The sequence below is a fragment of the Centrocercus urophasianus genome, unplaced genomic scaffold, assembly GCF_019232065.1.
Source record: "Centrocercus urophasianus isolate 14NV4802_14NV808 unplaced genomic scaffold, USGS_Curo_1.0 seq_28, whole genome shotgun sequence".
In the NCBI taxonomy this organism is placed as follows: Eukaryota; Metazoa; Chordata; class Aves; order Galliformes; family Phasianidae; genus Centrocercus; species Centrocercus urophasianus.
Genome location: NW_024884844.1, coordinates 8,647,602 through 8,668,539, shown reverse-complemented (window position 1 = coordinate 8,668,539; position 20,938 = coordinate 8,647,602). Strand labels below are relative to the sequence as shown.

The window sequence follows — 20,938 nt, the reverse complement described above, 5'->3', positions numbered from 1 at the left end:
AAATAGTAACATATGATTAATACAGTCCTAAACTTGATTTGAATTGACCAGCTAGGAACCTTACATAATCTTCCTATTACTGATCTCTGTAACATTTGCAATTTCTTAATGCACTGTCCTTTTGTAAAGTCATGATGAATTAAATTATTAACAATCTGACTGAACATACAAATTTACCTCTGCACACTGATTTGTGTAATTTTTAATCTATTCACACTTTAAACAATCACCCAACATATGTAGATTATAGAGATTCTATGCACAGAGCAGCAGATGCGAGTGGTTCATCATCAGTAGGAGTTGTATGTTTAAACCTTATTTAAACACATAGGTTTTGCACATTACCCTCTCAAATTCAACAGCTAGAGTGAAGAGGACTTTCTTAAGAATAGGCAAGAGTCATCTGTATGCAAACAGACTAAATAATTAAAAATGGGATAAGCCTTTCTTTAGGCTGATTATGGCTAGATTGGGGCCCTCAGAGGTTACTCAGTGACTCAATAAACTCACTAAATGTGGCAAGATTTGAAAACACTAGTGGTTTCTATTCTGACCCCTTCTACTCTTTATCTTTTTGCCTGTTTTTTTTTTTTTTTTTTTTTTTTGGTTTTGTTTGGTTTTTTTTTATCACGTAGCTTCTTAGGGAAGGAAATATTGCCTTATGTTCGGAAATTGCCCATAGCATTGCAGGCACTACCCAAACAAAGAAAAACAATAAAAGTAACAAAAAGAGGAGGAGGAGGTTTGCTTGACCCCATGCAGAAGTCCCCTAAAGACTCTTATCGAACTCAATAGGATAGTAACCTGGCTTATTGCTTAACTAAAATATCCCATATATAATTGTCCTAATATAACCACACTCTCAAAATGAACGCTTTGCGATGCAATCAAGGGACAACTGAAAATATGTTGGAAAGTTTTGAATTATTTTGTAAACATAGCCACTTAGAAATGTACTATCAATCAAGTACCTTTTTGTTTTCTGCTGGGATGGAGTTAAGAGATCTAGAGTTTCACCTCAGTTCTGCTCCTGACTTCATGATCTTCAGTATGATACTGTTAGGTATCTCTCTGAGCCTTCATCTCATGATCTGTAAAACAGAGATAATGGTTTTCATCTCAGAACATTTTGAAATATATCTGTAAAATGTCACACAAGTTCAGTGCCAGTAATACATATTTTGTTCACTGAGTAAGGTCTCAAAGCAAAACCTTTCCCTTTGATTGTTTGCTGCAACATTCCCTCTTCCAGTCCTTAGCAATACATTTTAAGTAGCATATGATAAAATTAAGATCAGCGTAATAAAATAAACCCTGTGAAGACCTCATTTTCCCTAGATTTATTATGAATCTTATCTACTGTGATAACCTTACTTCTTAACCTTTACAATTTTACAAAATGCTTGTACCAGATTTTATTATTTTCTAATATTTCATGCTATGCAGTCCCATTTGTTTCCCATCTAAGAAATACATAGCAAGCATGACATTTCGTATTTTAGAAACTTGCCTTCCTGTACCATTAATACCAACATTATGATTCAGACCCATGGTTTCCAAGTCCTCCTTCTAGGCTAATTTATTGTAGTAATAAACCAGCTTCACTGCTTGCTTTTAGTATTTTACATAACAGTGCAAAGATTTTGAAAGCATAATATCAAGACTTCAGATATCCGTAAAATCCTCTTAATATTTCCGTGGTCTGATTTACAAGATTTTACCATCTGCTATGAAAACATCAGCTTGTGACTACTGGTAGGGCATCTCACTAAGGTTTGTTCAATTTTTGTGGATCCTTAGGAGCATTTGGATTATCAGAGAATAAAACATTCTGTTTTGTAGAAATAGAGATCTCATTTCAAAGTATCTCCTCCTTAGTTTAGATGGATCTTACTATAAGTTATATAGAAAGTACACAGCTCTTAGAGAATAAAAGTTATAAAAATAGACATAGAAAGAAGACAAGTATTAAATAAGCAAGAGTTATTAAAAATATTGTAATATATTAGCAAGTAGATGCTTTGATAACTCTGGCTAAGGCTGCATTTGCACTTTTGTTAGTGATGAGGGAGGTCTATCTCAGCTACTGCTACCATTTTCTTGGGGAAAATTATCTTCATAGTTTTAGTCCTTAAGCATGTCTTTGGTTTAAGGCTTGGGAAGAAGATTTGATTCCACATGACTGCTTCTCCCATGAGCCAGTTACCAGATTCATTTCTGTCTCTGCACAGCACCACCAACAAAGTCAACAAATCTGATATACACTGCATGAAAGTTCACTTGTTATATTAATTTTCTTAGTGAAAATGTTAACATTTCAATAATCCCTCAAATAATGTAATACTAATATTAAAAAAATTGAAATGATTCCATGTGGAAAATCCAAGTACCATAGGACTCAAAATCACTGCAAATTTTTGCACTGCAGTTAATGCAAGTTCTGATGATGATATACATTGATTTGATCTTTTGATATATCTTCTTTCACAAAATGTGATCTTATAGGACAAGGCTGGACACAACTCTGAAGCCTTTAGTTGAGAAAATACAGTTGAGTCCAGAGTCATTCAGTGTTGAGAATGCTCGGTGATCATTTTGCCTTAAAAAAGTTATCAGAAGTGGCTTCAAAAGATGATTTGGAAAAGGAAAGAAATCAGTGGAGTTTTATTCCCCAAAAGATACTTTCAATAGAAAGTCGGTTGAGTGAAAAAATCAGGTAATGGCTGCAAAATAATACTTCTAAAAAATTGTGAGTCCATAATGAAATAATATTGCAGGATCCTGAGGAATTTAACTTGTGGAAAGCTCAAATACAGACCTGTGGATAGATCAAGATTCCTCAAGCAGTCCAGTAGCACAGAGAACAGAGTCTAAGCTACAGGGAAAGGAAACATTTGAAAAGCGCTTGCATTTCTGCTTTACCATTCAGTTCTACAATCACTGCTTTGAGTGACAAACACTTCAGAACGCATGCGTTTTATCCAAGACTTCTAAGACTAGAAATAACTGTGTTCAGTGCAGTGCACAGGCCATTTTACTTCTGGGGAATCCTGCTGCTTTCCTTGGTAGCATCCTTGGCTTGATACATGAACAATTTGAAGACTTTACAATTGTGCATCTGTGAACACAGTCCCAATTACTCCTTGGAAAATGTCCTGAGGATATGCCCTGGCAAAGGGACTGCAGGGCTGGTTTTAAAATGAAATTCCTAAAATGCAGCTCATGAGCTGCAAACACATTTCCTAGCTAAATTGCTCTGTTGCACTGTAAAACCCATGTTAGAGCATTTATAAGCAAAATAAGATGCAAATACAAATACAAGTAATGCATTTCTATTAAGATAAAGCTATTCCACAGATACATGTACAAAAGTACATTCTCCTAGAGAAACAGCTGCAGTTCCTTCCCTGGATTTTGTCCCCTAGGCACACTTTGTTTGAACAGTTAATGCATAGAAGACTGCCCCCTTTTCATTGCTTTAATTTTTAGGCTGTTGCAAAGGACTGAATGATATATATTTGCATTAAAAATGTTCTAAAAACAATTGTAAGGTTTTAAAGACAAGCAATCAATGTTTCCAAAATGACAGAATAAGAAAGAAAACTAGAAAATGAAGATTGCTTGTCAAGCTGGATTTGTTTTCAATCCCATTCTCCTAATGTACATTATTCCAATCCATTAAAAAAAATGTATATAAAAACATAAAAACCCAACAACTAACATTTATGAGAACTTTTACAATCTGAAGTTCACCATACAGAAATGCCATTATGTGGAACAAAACTGTTGTCAGCAGTACCTCTACTGTACTCCACAGCTGGCATTTCAGACTGTCCTTTTCTGCAATTAATGGTCACAGTAATAAGATTTCAAAGTTCAAATCTCTTTAAAGGAGAAAAGCTGCTTTTTCATCCCTTTCTCAAAGCTTACAATATGATTGGCAAAGGATCAGGAATAATAAGACAACTGGTGACGTAAACCCCAGGAGGAACAGAACAGCTTTTGTTCCAAACTCTCATCAAAATCTTGGAAAACTTGCAATAGGAAATGTTGCTGGAATGTAGGTTCTCACTTTCGAGTTTGTACATGTTGGGCCTGCTTTATCTGATATCTCTTACCTGCTTTCTCTCACCTGCTTCAACATTTATTAAACCCATCCCATTTTCTGCCTGTAGCTGAAACAGCTATATCATTAAGTATTTGATATTTTCTTGATGCTCTAAACACATTTCGTCATCTGTTAATGCATCACTGTCAAAACTTATGGCTAAAAAGGCTATACGATTTCCACCATCTATACAAGCTTAGTTGGCTGGAGCTTTGAAAAAAATGTCACAGGCCAAAACTCAGAGTTGCAGTACCTTTGGCCCTGAGCCCCCAAGTCTTTGCTGCAAACAGAAAGTTTTGCTAGACATGCAGATACTTGTGCCAAACTCTAAATTTTACAAAAGTTTCAGTTGTGTAAACATCAATGTGACCTCCTGAATTTAATTTCCTCTTTTTCTTTTCTGTTTTTTTTTTGTTTTTTTGTTTTTTAATGAAAGAAAAGAAAGAAAGCTTTGCTTGTGGAGACTGCATTTGCTGTATACTTCACTGCACGAGTATTTTCATCAAATGAATGTTTAAGTGTGATTGTCATCCAATTCAGGTTCTCTGGCCTTAAATCTTTCCAATTAGCCTGGCAAGCCAAAGGAGAGCACCCACTCCATGAAATCTACTTGAACTGCTGTGCTTTTACTGACACTGCATCCACTTACATTTAATGTGATGGAAGGTGTTTGGGGACGTACCTCAGAAGCAAGTCAGGGCACTCTAGGAGACCATGCTTGCTATTAATGGCCACACTGAAGATATTGTAATCAAAATACCAGCTTATTCCAACTGCAAGCAAAGTTAACGGAAGCACTAGTGATCAGTCTAGTTAACTTTGCTATATATATTCATAACTGAACTTTTGCAGGAAGCCAAGCAAATAGACCAATTATATCAACTCAATAGCTCATTTCTTCTGTAGTCTCTGTTAAGGTGAAAATGAAGAGGCTGGAGTTCTAAATATCTCGTATGTCCATTCAGAAATGTGGTGTGGTTCAAAACATTGCCAGGTAAGAGTGGAAGGAAGGCATGACATAGTGAAGAGTCTGAGTTTGATGTGCTCCCACAGAGAAGCAGATTGGTTTTGACACAGATAGAGGACATTTCCTCAAAAACAGAGACATAAAAGCAGCTTTCTGGAAGAGGGAAATGTTATTTTAGTAATGATTTCTCCAACAGGAACATTGATTTCTCTAACTCTAAAGAGAACGTTTTGTTTTAATGTAAATAATTTTTAATATAAATAAAAACTAATTTAAATATAAATTATGCCAATAAATATCTCACGAGTCTTTCTGATTCATTTTTTATCTGTGTTGTATGATAATACTCTTTGTTTTCCATTTTAACTCTGCTTCTCAACTCCATTATGAACTCTTACATTGGAAGTGTAAGATAGGAGCCATTCCTCCCAATTGGTCCTTTGCTGTATTCCAGTTACAGAGTGCTCATAAAATGACCACTGGTCATACACAGTGTGATAGTGCTTCTAATAAAGCAGCTCACCGTTACCAGCAATGCTTATAAATTCCACAACATAGCAGGTTTTCTTATAGGCCTCTGAGAGACAGGAGCACAAAAAGGGCAATGCACAACATAGCAAGAGACACATGGGAACATCACAAACAAAAGTGCACTCTGGTGGGTTAAGTTCTATTAAAAAAACAATAAAAAAATCTGTAAAACAAAGCAGATATATTTACTAGTTACTGGAAGATAGGAAAATGTTTGGTTCTAACATGCATAGTTCCTTCTGCTTTCAGAATGAACTGTGAGTTGGAGGGGATTTTTCAGAATAAGTGACAGAGTGGGAGGAATAGAAGGAGGAACAGGGGGTTATTGTGAAGATGTGATGTTGAGTAGTCAGCAGGTAGGTATTGCTTTGTGAAGAAATCAAGAGGAAAAGGAAGATTACCCCAAAGCTCACTATCATGTCTTTGTTTTCATGCTGTTCAGCCATTCCCTTACCTGACTTCCTGATTTCAGCTTTCTAATTATTTTAGTAATGCTGTCAATGTGATGCCAAAGGGTATAGCCAAGAGCTTTCAGTTAAGCACAGATAGAGAAACATTGTATGATGACAAGTCAGTTAAACAGTTCTCTGAATTAACTGGTGCTGCCTAGCTGAAGGCTATAAAAATCTTGCCTGGGCCAGCAAACTTTCAAGCCTGCATCCTGCCTATCTCCCTGCCCTGGGGAGCATCTCTGTAAGGCTCATTGTTAAAGAGCAGCTCCTTCAGCAAAGGATCACAGCAGGAATTTAAGCCTTATTGGAGAGGATTATCAGAATTCATTGTTTTGATGTTCGTTAATTTCCAGGTTTAAGAGAAGAGGAGCTAACAGTTTATGGCGTAAGTTCATTAAATTGAATTCTGAATTCCTTACTGTCCATGGCAAGATAATTTCCCGTATACTGTAAAATGCAGTTTTACAGAGTTCATGCACTGAAAGTTCCCCAAGATATTCTCTGTTTAAATATAATCTCTTCTGCACCTAGCACTCATTAAGCATTCTAAACATAACTGTAAGCATACGAAGACCTTAATATTTTTTGATACATAACATTCGTTTAAAGAAACCATTAGGGAAATATTTTGTAACCCTGTACTTAACTACTAACAATATATGAGAACTAGTTACAATATTTACAAGTGAATTAAAAGTCAAGTTTCCTTACAACTTCCTCCGATTGCTCATCGCTTCTGCAAAGTTCACTTGTGCTTAAATTCATGCACAGCAGTTACCTTGGAGTACTGATATAGATTTCTAAATTTCACTATAAGCATATGTGAGCTGCAAATCCTCATTCAGCAACAGTGTGCTCTGTTTGTTGGTCCCCATTATTTTTGAATTCGTATGTTAAGTGAGCATTCCACATTTCTTTTTAAGGAGAAACCTCAGAATCTTTCCCTAATCAGTCAACAGATAACACCCTTGGCAGGCACCTGTAGAAGTTCAATTTGGATCTAGACTGCAAAAAAGAGGGGGTTCTGTATAACCTACCAAGTTACTCCCCCCTTGCTTGCTAACTTAGTCCAGGCACACGTTCCTTCTAAACCCAGGTAAAGACATTTCTATTTGAATTGCAGAGATTTGATATTGAAACCAAAATATAAACCTAAGTAAAAAATATAGAATGTCTTATCAATTAATTCCTGTGTGGAAAAACCTTTTCTACCTTCATCAGTAGGAGTGTTCTTCACCAATGGATTAAAAATTTACCACAGAAAGTCATATGTTAATGAACTAAAAAGTCACAATTTTTGTGCATATGTGGGAATATGAAATATGCCTTTGAAGTATGTCTCATTAAGTCTTCATAATCTTCAAATTAGTGCAAGACACTGAAAGACTGTAATCATTTATGTGTACAGTCCCCTCCATTCATCTCATAGAAGGCATTCAGTAAAATCAGATTATTTGTTCTCCAAAACTCTCCTTCGGTGCCTTTTAAACGAGGAGTCATTTCATGCTACGATCTCAACTTCCCTTGTTGACAACTCTATCCTACTGAAACTATGAAACTGTCAACACCAAGAGCAAAATTTAGGTGTGCAGAAGACAAAAATGGCTCAGCTGCTATCCCACAAGCTCTCTCAATAGAGGTCAACAACCTCAGATCCATGGAGAAAACTGCAAAACTCAGTATTTCCATCAACCTCTCAGAACAATACCACTAAAATTTTCTTGCTGGCTGAAAGCAGAAGAAAAATATTTTGTACACAGTACAGTCTCAGGAAATGAGTAGACAGAGCCATGACAGACATGGATTATAACAACAGACCACCCTGATTTAACAGAGGTAAAAGGAGCGCATGGTCAGCCTTTGGGGAGTGGTGCCTGGTAGTAAAGGTGAGGTAATGCAAGGCAACTTTGCACTTGTGAGAAAAGGCCCAGCAACTCATACCAGAAGTTCCTCTTCTGCACTTGGGCACCTCTTGGTTGGTGTGAAGTAGTCAAGAGGTCACCCTTACGACCAGATCAAAGCCAAAGATTAAAAAACAAAACAAACAAACAAAAACCTCCACAAACTTAAGAAATATTAACTTATCATGTATTTTTATGACCTATATCATATGATATCATCTCATATTCAAGGCTGTTCTCTAGTATTCAAGCACACATAATGTTATCTTTTTTCATTGAGCAGTAAGCTGATGCAGTAGTGGTTAAATGACTTGCCTGAAGACATCCAGAGCAGAAGAGGTAAAGCCATGAATAAAATGAATAAAACGCAGGCGTCCCAACTGACAAGTTTTGTGTAACAAGGATTAGAGAACAGTTCTTTCTCTAAGTGAATTAAAACATTGTGTTTTATGTCTAAAAATGCAGGTAGTGCGTTAGGCTCTAGCTGAGATTATGCAGCATTTCTCTTTGGATAGTGGTTAGCCTTACAAAAGCAAAAACCCTGACAGCTGATAAATGTTTTGCTTTTCCTCCATGCCAGCCATTATATTTTCTACAGATCTCTAAAAATGCATTTTCGCATTATGGATAAGAAGATGTAATGCCCTGCTCCACAAATGTCAGTCTTGATTGCAGCAATATGATTCCACCATTTCCACAATGAATCAATTCAGGGTATTAAAACAGCAGAAAATTAACCCTAACAAAAAAAAAAAAAAAAAAAAAAAAAGTAACCTACTGCAACCTACTACTTTTCCCCAGAAACTTATTACAGAGCCAGATATTTTTTCTAGCAACAGTAGATCTATACAGTATTAATAAAAACCAACCTTTTCTTTCTGTAATCCCTAGACATTTTTCACTTCAGTGATGTGAAAATTCTTGCAGCAGAATTTCAGTGTAAATTTTATAGTATGGGGAAAAATATTTCCATTTACAATATTTGAACTTCGCATATTTTATATCAAAGATCAGTTACAGTCTACAGGCAGACCACCAAGTCAGTCCAATGGACCACAGGCAAGACTTGCAGCCTTTTTACCTAAAGAGCATGCGAGACTGTGTACAGACTATAGACAAGGAGTGTTTCTCCAGCACGAGCAGCCTGTTCTTGAGTACCAATTAACCTTCAAATTTCTCCGTTTTCACACCAGAGATATCTAATATGAATTGCTGATACTGATGGTAGAAAAGGAAGGCAGCCAGGAGTGGCTGCTACACACAATTCATCCAGCTCCCTGTCAATTCTCACAAGCAGAAGCAGACGCAGGCAGCCCAAGCAGTGTGGCAGTGGCAGTGTTTGTACTCCTATCTACCTCTTCGTCCTGCTGAAAGTTCAGCAGATGCAGCCTCCGGGAGCACTCACAGACACCATGCCTGGTCAGTGACCCCTCTGCTACTGGTACGCAGGCACACCAGCTGCATGGCTTTCTCTGCCAAAAGAGCAAGAGGTCACCACTATTTTAAGTTCATTGATTGTCCTCTTATTTTATTCTTGTGAATAAGACGGCAGTCGGCTCCTCCTCTATTTTCTCCAGGCCATTCATTATTTTCTAATTTAGCCTCCTTTTGTTGACGTCTTCCAAAAAAGCAGCATCATTCTTTTTTGTCCAAGCCCTCATTCTGAAATTGTCTCAATACCCAGCCTTGGGCACCTCCTCTGACAGGGACAAGGAAAGAAATATTATACTGATTTCAAAATGCACTGTATTTACTCTTAGCATTTCCACTCATTTACATAAATGCAAAAATTTACTCCAAGAGTTTGATTCCTTACTGCTTTCCTGTTCACTAGTTAATTTAACTTCATGCAAAGATGATACAAAACATTATTATTCGTATGATGTTGTACTTTACATTCATTATAAATGATGGCATCAAGTGAAAAATAATCCAACCTGGAAAAAATGCAGGCATATTAGTTAAAACATGCTGTCCTTTCCTTCTAAATTATATATTTCTCAGTCTTTCAGAAGCATGCCTTTTAAAGTAACTCAGGGGATTTGCAGTTGCCTTCCAAGCTTTTCATTTCTAGGTCACTTGTTAAATCTACCCCAGGTCAGCACTGACTGAAAATTATTACTGTCTGGCAGCTGTTTTGTTAGTCTACATAAAATGAATTGGTGGTTTCATTCCACTTCCTAATGGACAAGCAGCCCCATCTTACACTTCGACCTAAATGGCACCCCATTGACTACTTCAGGGAAGAACTAAATCAACTCTTTCTATTCTGTAGGTAAGTCCTTAAGGTTAGGAACAAGACTGGTGGGACCCTTGAAGCTATTATAGCACTACTCTATGAAAAATAAAGTCCTCCATGAATGGAATTCCTATAATGAGAACAGATACAATGCTATGTTGGTGAGTTGTGGGGATTATTTTGGTTCTCTGAGGATCTCTGTCATGTAATACAATGGGAAATATGCTACAAGTTGCTCACTGTTAAGAACAAAGCCTCTCCAGGCACCATTTCACAGTTCCAAGGACAGAGAATGTGTGTATGTCTGTGTGCATGTGTGCTTGTGTATGTGTGCACAAAAGGAATAGTATGAAGATCGCTTAGTTGTAATAAAATTGTTATTTGATAGAGATCAGATTATATCTACATGAGAAATGTTTTAATAATAACATGGTGGGCAAAAAGATACAGAGATTTCCTATCTCACAGCAAGAAGAAGAAATTACAGTGGGATCCATATTTGACTTCTACTTATAGAGCTCTACTTGCACTTGGAATAAAACAGGTTTTCCTACCTTGAAAGTCCCCAGTTTCATACTTTCAGAAGAATAATGTTTATCTCTTTTTAGAGTAAATACAAGCACAAATGCTGTTATAAAACAACTTCGGATCTAAAGTATTTCACACAGAATTTTAAGGAAGGCCACAATTTTCTCTACCTTCCTTGTCTTTTTTCCTTGGATGATAAATAAGTCTCTGTGAATCTAGTACTACCCTTGTCCTTACTGAGCTAGGACAAATTTTCCCTCAGGCCCCCATTTCCCTTTGCCATCCCATTTTTCATTCTGCTCAGCATGCAGCAGTTTGAACAGACCTGCTCCTTGACTGAAAAATCTTCACCTCTTCCTACCTATCAGGCTAAGGTTGTTTGTCTGTGGTTTTCTAACAAATGAAAATAAAAAAAGAAGGACTCTCAACTTCATCTGTCACCATCTTTTCCTGCTCTTGTCCCCCAGTGACTCAACTCTCGCTCTTCTTGTTTGCTTCTTCTGAACTTATTGTTCATCTTTTCTTCTTCGCTACTCTTTCCTCTCGTCCTTGTTTAACCTAAATTAATTTGAAGCAGCCTTAATTCCATAAACAATGTTAACTTCACAGAAAGTTCTGCACTTTCAGAGCAACACAAGGGTCACAATGTTTGGCTCAGCTCCATGCTTATGTACTTCATTAAATAACTTTTAAGAAAATTGAGATGCAAAAGTTAGACTGGCCTCTAGAGACATTTTGCCTCTGTGGTAAACATTTTCAAGTAAATACATAAGACAATTCTGATCTTCCTAGTATTTAATGTATGATAATTTCTGCTGGACGAGCTCTTCTAGGGTGACCATACAGGAGTTTATTTTGTTTCAAGCGTTGTACATATAGTTTTATTTTTACTTTTTTTTTCCTTTATTCCATAGCAATGAAGATAATTGCCTGTTAAATTTTGTTCAGTGAACCCTCACAAGCAAAACAAAGCAACTTCTCCCTAAGAAGGAATTTACCTGCATAGAAAGTGGTTTTCACAAAACAAATTTTACAAAGATTCACAGACGAATGTACAGTACTTTGCTGCTTGAAACTAAGCCTTTTCAGGGAACTTTAGTCCAAAGGATGGGCATGAAGCTAGTTAAACATTCACTGCCATTTCTTGTCTCTTACTGCAGTGCTGTCTCTTACTGCAGTGTAAGTTGCACAAGTTTTGCCTTGTAATCAAATGGTAATTACCTAGAAGAACACGGAATCATGCTGTTCTTTACTGTATTACTTCTATTTCACTGTGTGCCACCTATTTATAAGACAGATGCAGGTGCACACTCAAATTCTACATAGCATTTCATATTAAAAAGATATCTTCTGGTATTCTGCAATCTACCCTTGCAATAATTAATAAAGCCAACATTCCAATGGATTTGTGATTCTGGTTATATTCCCTAGTATCTAACATAATGCCAAGCAACATCTAATTTATCTCCTTTTGAGTCTGCAGCCTTTCTCGCAATGGGGCACTAAGTTAAAGACTAAGAATACAATTAAACTTTACTTTTACTGTGTCAGGTCCTGACTTGCTCCTAACCCCTATAGAGATTTTGGCTCTGTATGTCTACCATTTGCTTTTACTTGCCTTTTCTTGCCTTTGATTGCAACCTGTCTTGTAGGAAAGCACCTTCTTCCAAGAATAACACAGATGATGAAAAGGCCTTTTTGTCCTTTTGTTCATAAGCTTTGAACTGTTCTTTTCTTGGAATTGTTCAGACTAAACATTGTTTATGACTGACTCTTCTTGAAGCTTCTCTAAAAGCGTGTCCGTTACATAGTCAGACACCACTGAATTAATGACTGTGATTGCTTTTGTGATAATTAGATACAGAACAAGACTGGTTTTATATGCTACTCTAAAACCTGTTTTCAAGTTACAGTTACTTACATCTGATACAAGCAGTACATTTGCTGTATTGGTCAACAGAAACTTGCTCACCAACTCAGGCATAGATTCATGGCTTGGACACTAGAATCTGACATTTGTGGCTGAAAATTTCTTCTTTCTTAGAACAAAATCAGGATTTTAGGAACTACTCAATACTACTTTGTCTTTAGGCACCAAAATGGTACTTTCTTGTCAGTTATTTCCATCTTACACAGAACTGATCTTGTCATCCTATTAGCACCTGAAATGCTAAAAGTAGGAATGTAAAGACTTTTGAATTAAATAAAATGTTTACTATAAAAGTTATTCTCTGGTCATCAGGTATGTGTCATTTTAACATTCACAGACATACAGCTATCAAAGGAACAGAACTTCAGAAGAGAATCTAGGATAACAGGACTGGACTATGCTCAGTGAGTCCCAGTAAATTTGTCAAAGCAGTTGACTGCTTTGCCCCACCTTAAAATTTTCCTTTATTGGGAAACTGACCCTAGAGGATATTCCTTTGTCAGTTAAAAACTACCATATTTTTACATAATATGTTCAGCATGATATTACATCCAGTCATTTGTGTGCTGGTACTGGAGCAAGTATTTCTTTTCAAGTGCCTACCTCACTGCCCCTTTCAACCTTCATTTTGTGAATGAAGGCATAAAATTTCCTTCAGCCTCCTGCCACAAGTGAAATTCTCAATCCACATTACTACATTCCCAGTAGCCCTTCCCCATTCCTATTCTATCTAAATTAATTTTTCTTTCCAGTTCTCCATATGGTAGTGGTAGTATATTTTTCTCTTCTGGTAGACTGTTCTTCTTACATTCAATAATCAAGGACATATCCAAGGACATATTGTTGGTGGTTCAGACTCATCCTACAGTCAGTTGATATACTGAAGTTTTTCTCCCTTTAGTCATGCCAGAGGATAACCCAGTTTTTAACAGTGGCACCTAGCTTTCCACTTCTAGCGAATGTCAGGATCTTACTACCTTTTCCCCAGAGTTGATGGAAAACAGTAAGTACAGCTGGTTCCAACACTGAATCTTGAAGAGCTCAACAAATTACCTTCCTGCAATCTACTGCTTCCCTTTTAGTGTCATCACTATAATTTCCCTTCTAGAAACTTCTTCATTCATGACAGATACCAATTCCCACAGACTCTAGATTAGAATCTAACTCTAGAGACTAACTAAGCTAGTAAGCACTCAAATGATATCATATGAAATACTTTAATAAAGTCCAGGCAAGCGTTATCTACTCTATTACCTTCGCCTAGGAAATGAGTTATCAAAGAAAGTCATTAAGTAGTCAAACTACAGTATACCTTTATAAACTCTATTTCCTTTTTGCTCTGTTGTCCATTTACTTCCGCACCTACAAATATTCTTCCCATCAAAAGTTGTTCTGAAGTTTTGCCTGACAGAACAACAGTAGCCTATGTTAATAACAGTCACATGACTTTGGCCTAATTTTGACAGATCTGTGAAAATTAACTGTTCTAAGACTTCTCATCATGGTTATTTCAGATAAGGTTCCTCTGATCTGATCAAATGGTACTTCTTGATCTTTTCTTCCGCATCCAGAAGGGCAGGTTCCCTTTCCATTTACTCATTCATATTATATACCCCTGGATCTGTTGCCTTATTCAACTCAGGATGTTTTTGAAAGGTGAGAAGAATCTATAATTAGTTTCTCCTTCTGTACTGCACCGCTCCTTCAACTAGATGTGGATCCTTTGTAGATCTGTATCAAAGCAGAAGAGGAGGACTGATAGCGTACTTCATGGAAAATAAGCATTCCACTTTTCAGTAAAATACATTTTCACAACTTTCTAAAACTGACTCTTATTTTGACTTCTTATTTTCCTTATTTTTAGAAACAGATCAAGGTTTTTTTTTTATTTCCTAAGTGCATTTTGAGGGATCCCAGGAACTGGAAAATCTCTTTCCATATTCAGTACAGCGCTATATATATTTCATTGAACACAGTGCTACACTAAAGTGGTTTCTTAGTTTGGTTTCAATTTTAAACCACATGACAATCAACCCTTCCCAAAAGACTTTATTTTGGTGGAAAAACTGTTATCAAGCAACTTTGCTTTAGCATCTTCTTTACTTAAAGTATGAAGACGGAATAAAAAACACAGCTTTCAAACCACAGAGCAACCGTTGAAAACTTAAAAACCACAATACCAAAGAACAGAATGAGCCTATGATTACTTAACACACAATGTGGTTTGAACTGGGCACCATACCAAGTTTTACACAGAAACTCAAGGGGAAAAAGGAGTGCAAGTATCCATGGTTACAGTGACCCCTGCTTGGCACCTGAAGAGATCTTTCTAGAAAACGACAGGTAGAGACATTTATCAGGGTCCTCAGAAGTAGCGAGGCTCCTTCCTGTTTTTATAAGTTAAAAAAAAAAGATAAAATAGCACTTAGTACAGACCGTCCTGAACACAGACTGTAACCTACAAATATTTTTAGAATTCCCCTCTCATGTTTTTCACAGTATTCACTCCGTGCTGAAAAAAAACCTCAGAAATCTAGAACCTTCTGTTTAAATAACAGCAAATTCCTAGAATAACAAGTGCATTTATAAAGTGACCGTTTCAAGACTGAAGTCTTTCTTCACATGTTCAGCTGTACTGAACTCAGGAATGAAGGAACAGGATGGTAGGCTGCAACTTTTAGTGGGAAAAGTTGGAATTGTAAATTAAGCTGAATTGGAGCCATCTCTGCTGAGTATTGAAGCTTTTACATAATTCTGTTCAGCTATGCCCTGGAAGGCAGTGATACAGCTAAACCCCATGCACAGCCTTCTTGGCTGGCATTTTTTATTCCTTTTCTTCCCTGGTACTTACTCACCTTATCTCTGTTTACGTATATGCTTGGGGAAGATTGCTTTAAATCTGTGCTGATGCACTTATGCATAACCAGGTATACTGAACCATGAACATAAATGCAGGCATGAGTAAATATTCACAACAGTTGATTTTAGAAATGCTTCTTCTGTGTGAGCAATCACCTGATGAGATGGTGAAAAACAAGCTGCCCAGGGCTCCAGTGGTGAGTTCCTCTTGCCAAGGCAGGGAGGACACAGCTCCTCATAAAAAAAGAATGTAGGAATAGATTTTTAATGTTCTGTACTTTTTAGGATGCTCATCTTCTCTTCTGCATGCTTCTTAAGGATCCTGCTTCATCTTCAGTTGTGGAGATGATGGCTCTCCAGTTACTAATAACAGATTTTGGCTGAGCCACTCAGCTGTACAGATGTGATCGGGATCCAGCATTAGCGAGCTATCACATTTCTGTCAGATCAGCCAGAGATCATGCTACGGTGTCTTAAAGGATTCATTCCAGTCATTATGGGAAATTATGTGGATGATGCCTGGTTCAGCAGCATATTTGCTTAAAAAAAGTTGCCTGTTCCAGTAGAAAATTAATTCAAACTAGAAAACTGAACATTCAGCAAGTCCAGTTATGAGAGATTAGCTTTTTATCTCATGGTTGGAGCACTCTAGATGTGGTAAGAGATGCCCTGACATTTGGATTTACTTTCCTGTTAAATCAAAAAGCAGAAGTTCAGCATCCACAAGGTTCAACATCTACAAACTATGACACAGTTTATGACACAGTATGCAGAAATATTGGTGATAGGTGGATGGTTGGACCAGATGATCTTGGAGGTCTTTTCTAATCCTGGTGATTCTCTGATTCTATGATTCCAATCCTTTCTTCAAGCAGTTCTGCTGCTTTTATAGCGATCACTGTTTAATGGCAGCGAAGAAATCACACTGTGTGATCTCATTGGTTGTTTACAAAGATTAGGCCCTAAATCTTTCCTATCAGATGTTCAAAAGGGCATCTCCATCAGTGGCAGATAACTCCAGGAGTTCCACAGCACTATTGCTACTTACTTTCCATACAATTTTACTTTCTGCAAAGAACAAATATCTCTCTTCAAAATCCAACATCAGCTCTAAATAATAAGGGACAAAGGAATATAGCTGTCAACATCCTCATATTTTTGACAACGAATACAGCAGGCTGTTGATGTGCATTTACTGAAGTACTTTAGAAAGGGCTGTATGTGAAAGGCTTTCACTCTGCAGCACTGAAAATTTGCCAACATTTCGTAGAGATGCTTTGATTGTTTTAGAAAAGTTGTTTTTCAACAGACAGAAAATTCACAGACGGTCACTGAGTACATGGCATTGATTTTACTAGCACAGGAGGAAACACTGACTTGAAAACATAAGCCCAGGCTCACTCTTGCACCTCCTTCTAGAAAAAAAGACAGTATCTCAAAGGCTTTCCAATGACAGCATATGGCAAACCTGACTTCCAGCAGAACAGAAATGTTTGGAATTCTAAAGTGAATTTGCATTGAAATAGTGGGAGGACTGATCCAATGGAAAGAAACACTGGAAAAGCACATTGCTGGATTTGGCTGATCTCCCTGATGCTGAACAACAGATTCAGCCACAAGCCCTGTGAGGAAGCACAGATGGGAGTAATCCCTGGCACACAGATTCAAAACCAAGTATCCAAGCTGAGGCTCAGCACCCACGTGCACAGACTTTCCTTCAGAGTTGCTGCAATAGAACTAAATCATTTGTGAGCTTCTGACTGCAAAACTGTGCCAAACAGGAAGAGTTGCTGCTCCTAATTCTGCTTTCAGTGCCACTTTTCGGATGCAAAATAACTGGGCAAAGGAGATAAAGAAATGATTTCAACCAACTCAAAATCTCGAATCACATGAAAAATGAATAGCCACTATCACTTTCAAAGAAAGAATTAAAACAGATGTGTGAAAATGGTAAAGAAAACAGGGCACACACTAGTATACTTCACTGCATCCCAAGTACAGTTCCAGAGACACTCTTTCAAGAAAAGATTGATCACAAGCTGTCAGGATGGAAAAAGAACATCAGCACACTATTTCCAGTGTATAGAGCAAACAAGTGTATGCAAACATGAGTGGATGTATTTTGATCCATCTACCTCTGGGCTCTGCAAGTAGACATTGACATGGTCTGACAGAAGTACTTTGAGTCATAGAGTCAGGTTGGAAAGTGCATCTGGGTGCAAAGCTGGATCACGATGCCCAGGGCCCAACTCACTCGGTGTGTCCCCAAGTGCATGTGTGCAGTTTACAGTGGAAGGAGAGGCTCTGAGCAGATATAACTGCACCTGAAAGCTCTGCACGAAGAAGTCATATTATGATAATGCATACACGTATATGCGAATACCTGAACTAGATTTTCTATTTATATATTACGTACATTGTTTTCTAACTATAAGAGCTTTGAAGACAGGGATTTAGCACGCTCTCACCATGCATCCACAGAAGCAAAACTGAACTGTGAGCAGGTTTTCAGCAGAACTTTCCAGCATAAAAAAACATTACAAGAACCACATCTGATAGCTAAACAGAAAAGTATCTGAATACTAGGGAACCCCAAATCCTACTTGGTTATAGCAAAGAAATGACTTACCATACAGTTAGGCAGGATTTACTTTGTTTTCATAATTCTGATCCAACCACTATTTGGAAAAAAAATCACTATAATATGACTCTAGAAGTATTTTGCTACACCATCATCAAAGATAAAACCTTCAGCTTCAGTGATACGTAAATGAAGCCATGTTTGTAAAAAGGATTAACAAAGTTGTTCAAAGCAACTTTTTAGTCTACTCTGCTTCCAAACAAACAATAAACTATCCAGATGCAGTGAGATTTGCTAACCCATAAACATTGCCAAATGGAGGAAGAAGATCAGATCGTTAATGAGTTTGGTCCCCTTTGAATTTCAGATGATCAGTGTCACCAATAATTTTGGCAGGCTCTAAAATAAGCACTTTCTCTCTTCAAAGCACCTCACAGACATCAACCAATTAATCCCTATAGCTCTCCTCTGAGGTAGGTAAGTAGGTATTGTTATCCCCATTTTACAGTTGGGTGAACACAGTCAGAAGGGTAAGTGATTTGCTGGAAGCCCGTGGGATTAAAGCACAGGAGTGACTGCGATTCCTTTTAGAGGACAGCACTTTTTTCGCTTCTCTGGTGACTTTTCTGTGCTGACTTTAGACATCTTGGCCTTGTGACAAAACTTGAAAGAAACAAAATAAATATTCCTAGTTAAAAGCAAGGAACCGTAAAGAAATCAGTTTTCTGTGCCGTAAAGAAATAAGTGTGATTGTACCTTTTACTAATGTAAGTTTTCTCCTTTTAAGTTTTTTCTAATATTCAAGCATCATTCCTTCCGCACAAAGGTTTCTTCCCGTGGTAACAAAACATACTACCAATAGAATGGTACATCCTGATTTTATTTTGTCATTTTTGCTTTCAAATGAGCGGCAGCCTGGCCAGAAGATGCGTGGATGTCCTCTTTCCAGGATCAGGGCAACAGTTGGTGTGCTTGCTGCACAGAGGCACAGGCAGGAGGACATGGAGAAACGGAGACAGGGAGCCCAGAGAACTGAGAGCCATTAGCTGAAACCCAACTCCACCGAGCCCTTGGTGACTGTTGTAACAGGCATAAGATTGATCCATTTCCCACTGCAGCAGAAGGATCAAATGAAGAACAACAGTGGATATCCTTTTCCTCTGTATGTATACAACTTCAGGCCACTTGAAGACCCATTTGTCACAAAGTCAATCTGGTGTATGGTAAGAAACACCTGAGTATTACAAGCAAAGCATTTTTCATTTAGTGGCCAGCAAGCTCACAATATCAGATCTCTGGAGTATTTTTAGAACAGAACAACCCACTAATCAAAGCCAGCACCTTGTGAATCCCCAGCATGTTTTCTGCTATTCATTCAAAAGATATGCTTTCAGAAGCCTTCTGGTACAGGCAGTGACATGTACAGTGAAAATCAATCACTCCTTACTACACAGTACAGTTATTTCTGCCCTGTTTCTGGTTTAGTATTTTTAAGACACTGACATCTGTGTGTTTTGAAAGGATAACTCCATTAATCTTAAAAAGAACAGTTTATTAATACATCACTGTAATTATTACACTATGGTGGCATTCATCTATTACATAAATCAGAGAGCCAATCTCCCTTGTGTTAGGTGTCACCAAAAGACAATGGTGCCATCAAACTTTTAGTAGCTGGAAGTTTGCTTTGCTAAAGACAGTTGGAAGGCCTTAAAATTAAGTAAGTCCTGCAATTCATTTTTCTGCTTCTATGGATACTGGATGTAGGGATGTAGAGAGTATTTTTCCCACCGGAAAGACTTACTACAAACATTTTTGCTCTTACAAGAGCAACACTTCTGTTTCTTTCTAGAAGACAAAAAGTAGGTTAATGATTCACAACTTGGGAAATTGTTCAGCTGCCTTAATAGTGTAAGAAGTCAGATTTTTGTACCTCAGAGGGCACATTTTCCAAAACAAAAATACATATTACATGGATTAGAAGTGTCTGATTTTCACAGTAACTCTGCAACCAGAAAAACATGTAATGCAAAACAAGCTTGAAAATTGCTATTTGTTAACTGCATCTTAAGAAGATTTGTAGCTAGCTATCCAAATTACATGCTCTGCAGAAACAATCCCCTTCTCTTATCACTTTGGAAATCATTAACTTGCCCCCACTGGTCTTTTGCGCAACAAAGGAAGTTTTCTCCTATCTGAACAGATAGGAGAAACAAAAGGCTTTGTAGATAACAAAAATAGCAGTGTGAATGCTAGCTTCAGAGGACCTTCATCCAAACACGTTTCAGTGACATCTCATCAATCCCCAAATCTACCACTACTCAGCACTACTGTGCTTCAGTGCTAAGCCATGGAACTCGGTTATTCCACACTTCTGAATTTCTTCTTATCTATGAATTCAGATAAAAGTCTGGGTCACAGTCCCCTACCCTATTAGATCAATTGTCAGGCAATATCCTTTTCTGATATGGGCCAATCTGCACAGCAAAACCATGGTGTGAATGTAACACTTGCCTACATGTACTGTTAACTACACCCTACAGTTCTGTGCATCCATACCTCACACTCTGGGTTATCCACCCCAGTAATTAGCCAACCAGTCCTCAAACTCCTCAAATTGTTCTAGAGATTATGCACTATTTTTGTTGCTGCGTTTGCTTATCTGCAACTGTTGACCACGAGTCACCTGCACACAGGCATATTATTATGTCCCACCCAGCATAGACACAGGAGCATCGTTAAGTCTTTTGTAGCCTCCCGAGGTGAGAATACCTTCTCCATAACAATACATCTGCCACCAGACGTGAATTTCTGGGAAGCAGGGTCTGTTTTCCCCCGCGTG

The 20,938-nt window shown here is 37.6% G+C and overlaps 1 long non-coding RNA gene across 1 annotated transcript in view; it reads right to left on the bottom strand.

Moving 5' to 3' along the window:
* Positions 1-979: 979 nt before the first annotated feature.
* Positions 980-20,938, bottom strand: part of LOC122164858 — a 68,619-nt gene continuing 48,660 nt past the window's right edge. Inside the window, exon 3 of the long non-coding RNA XR_006170328.1 lies at positions 980-1,091. This is a non-coding gene — a long non-coding RNA (uncharacterized LOC122164858). The remainder of the gene's footprint in view (positions 1,092-20,938) is intronic.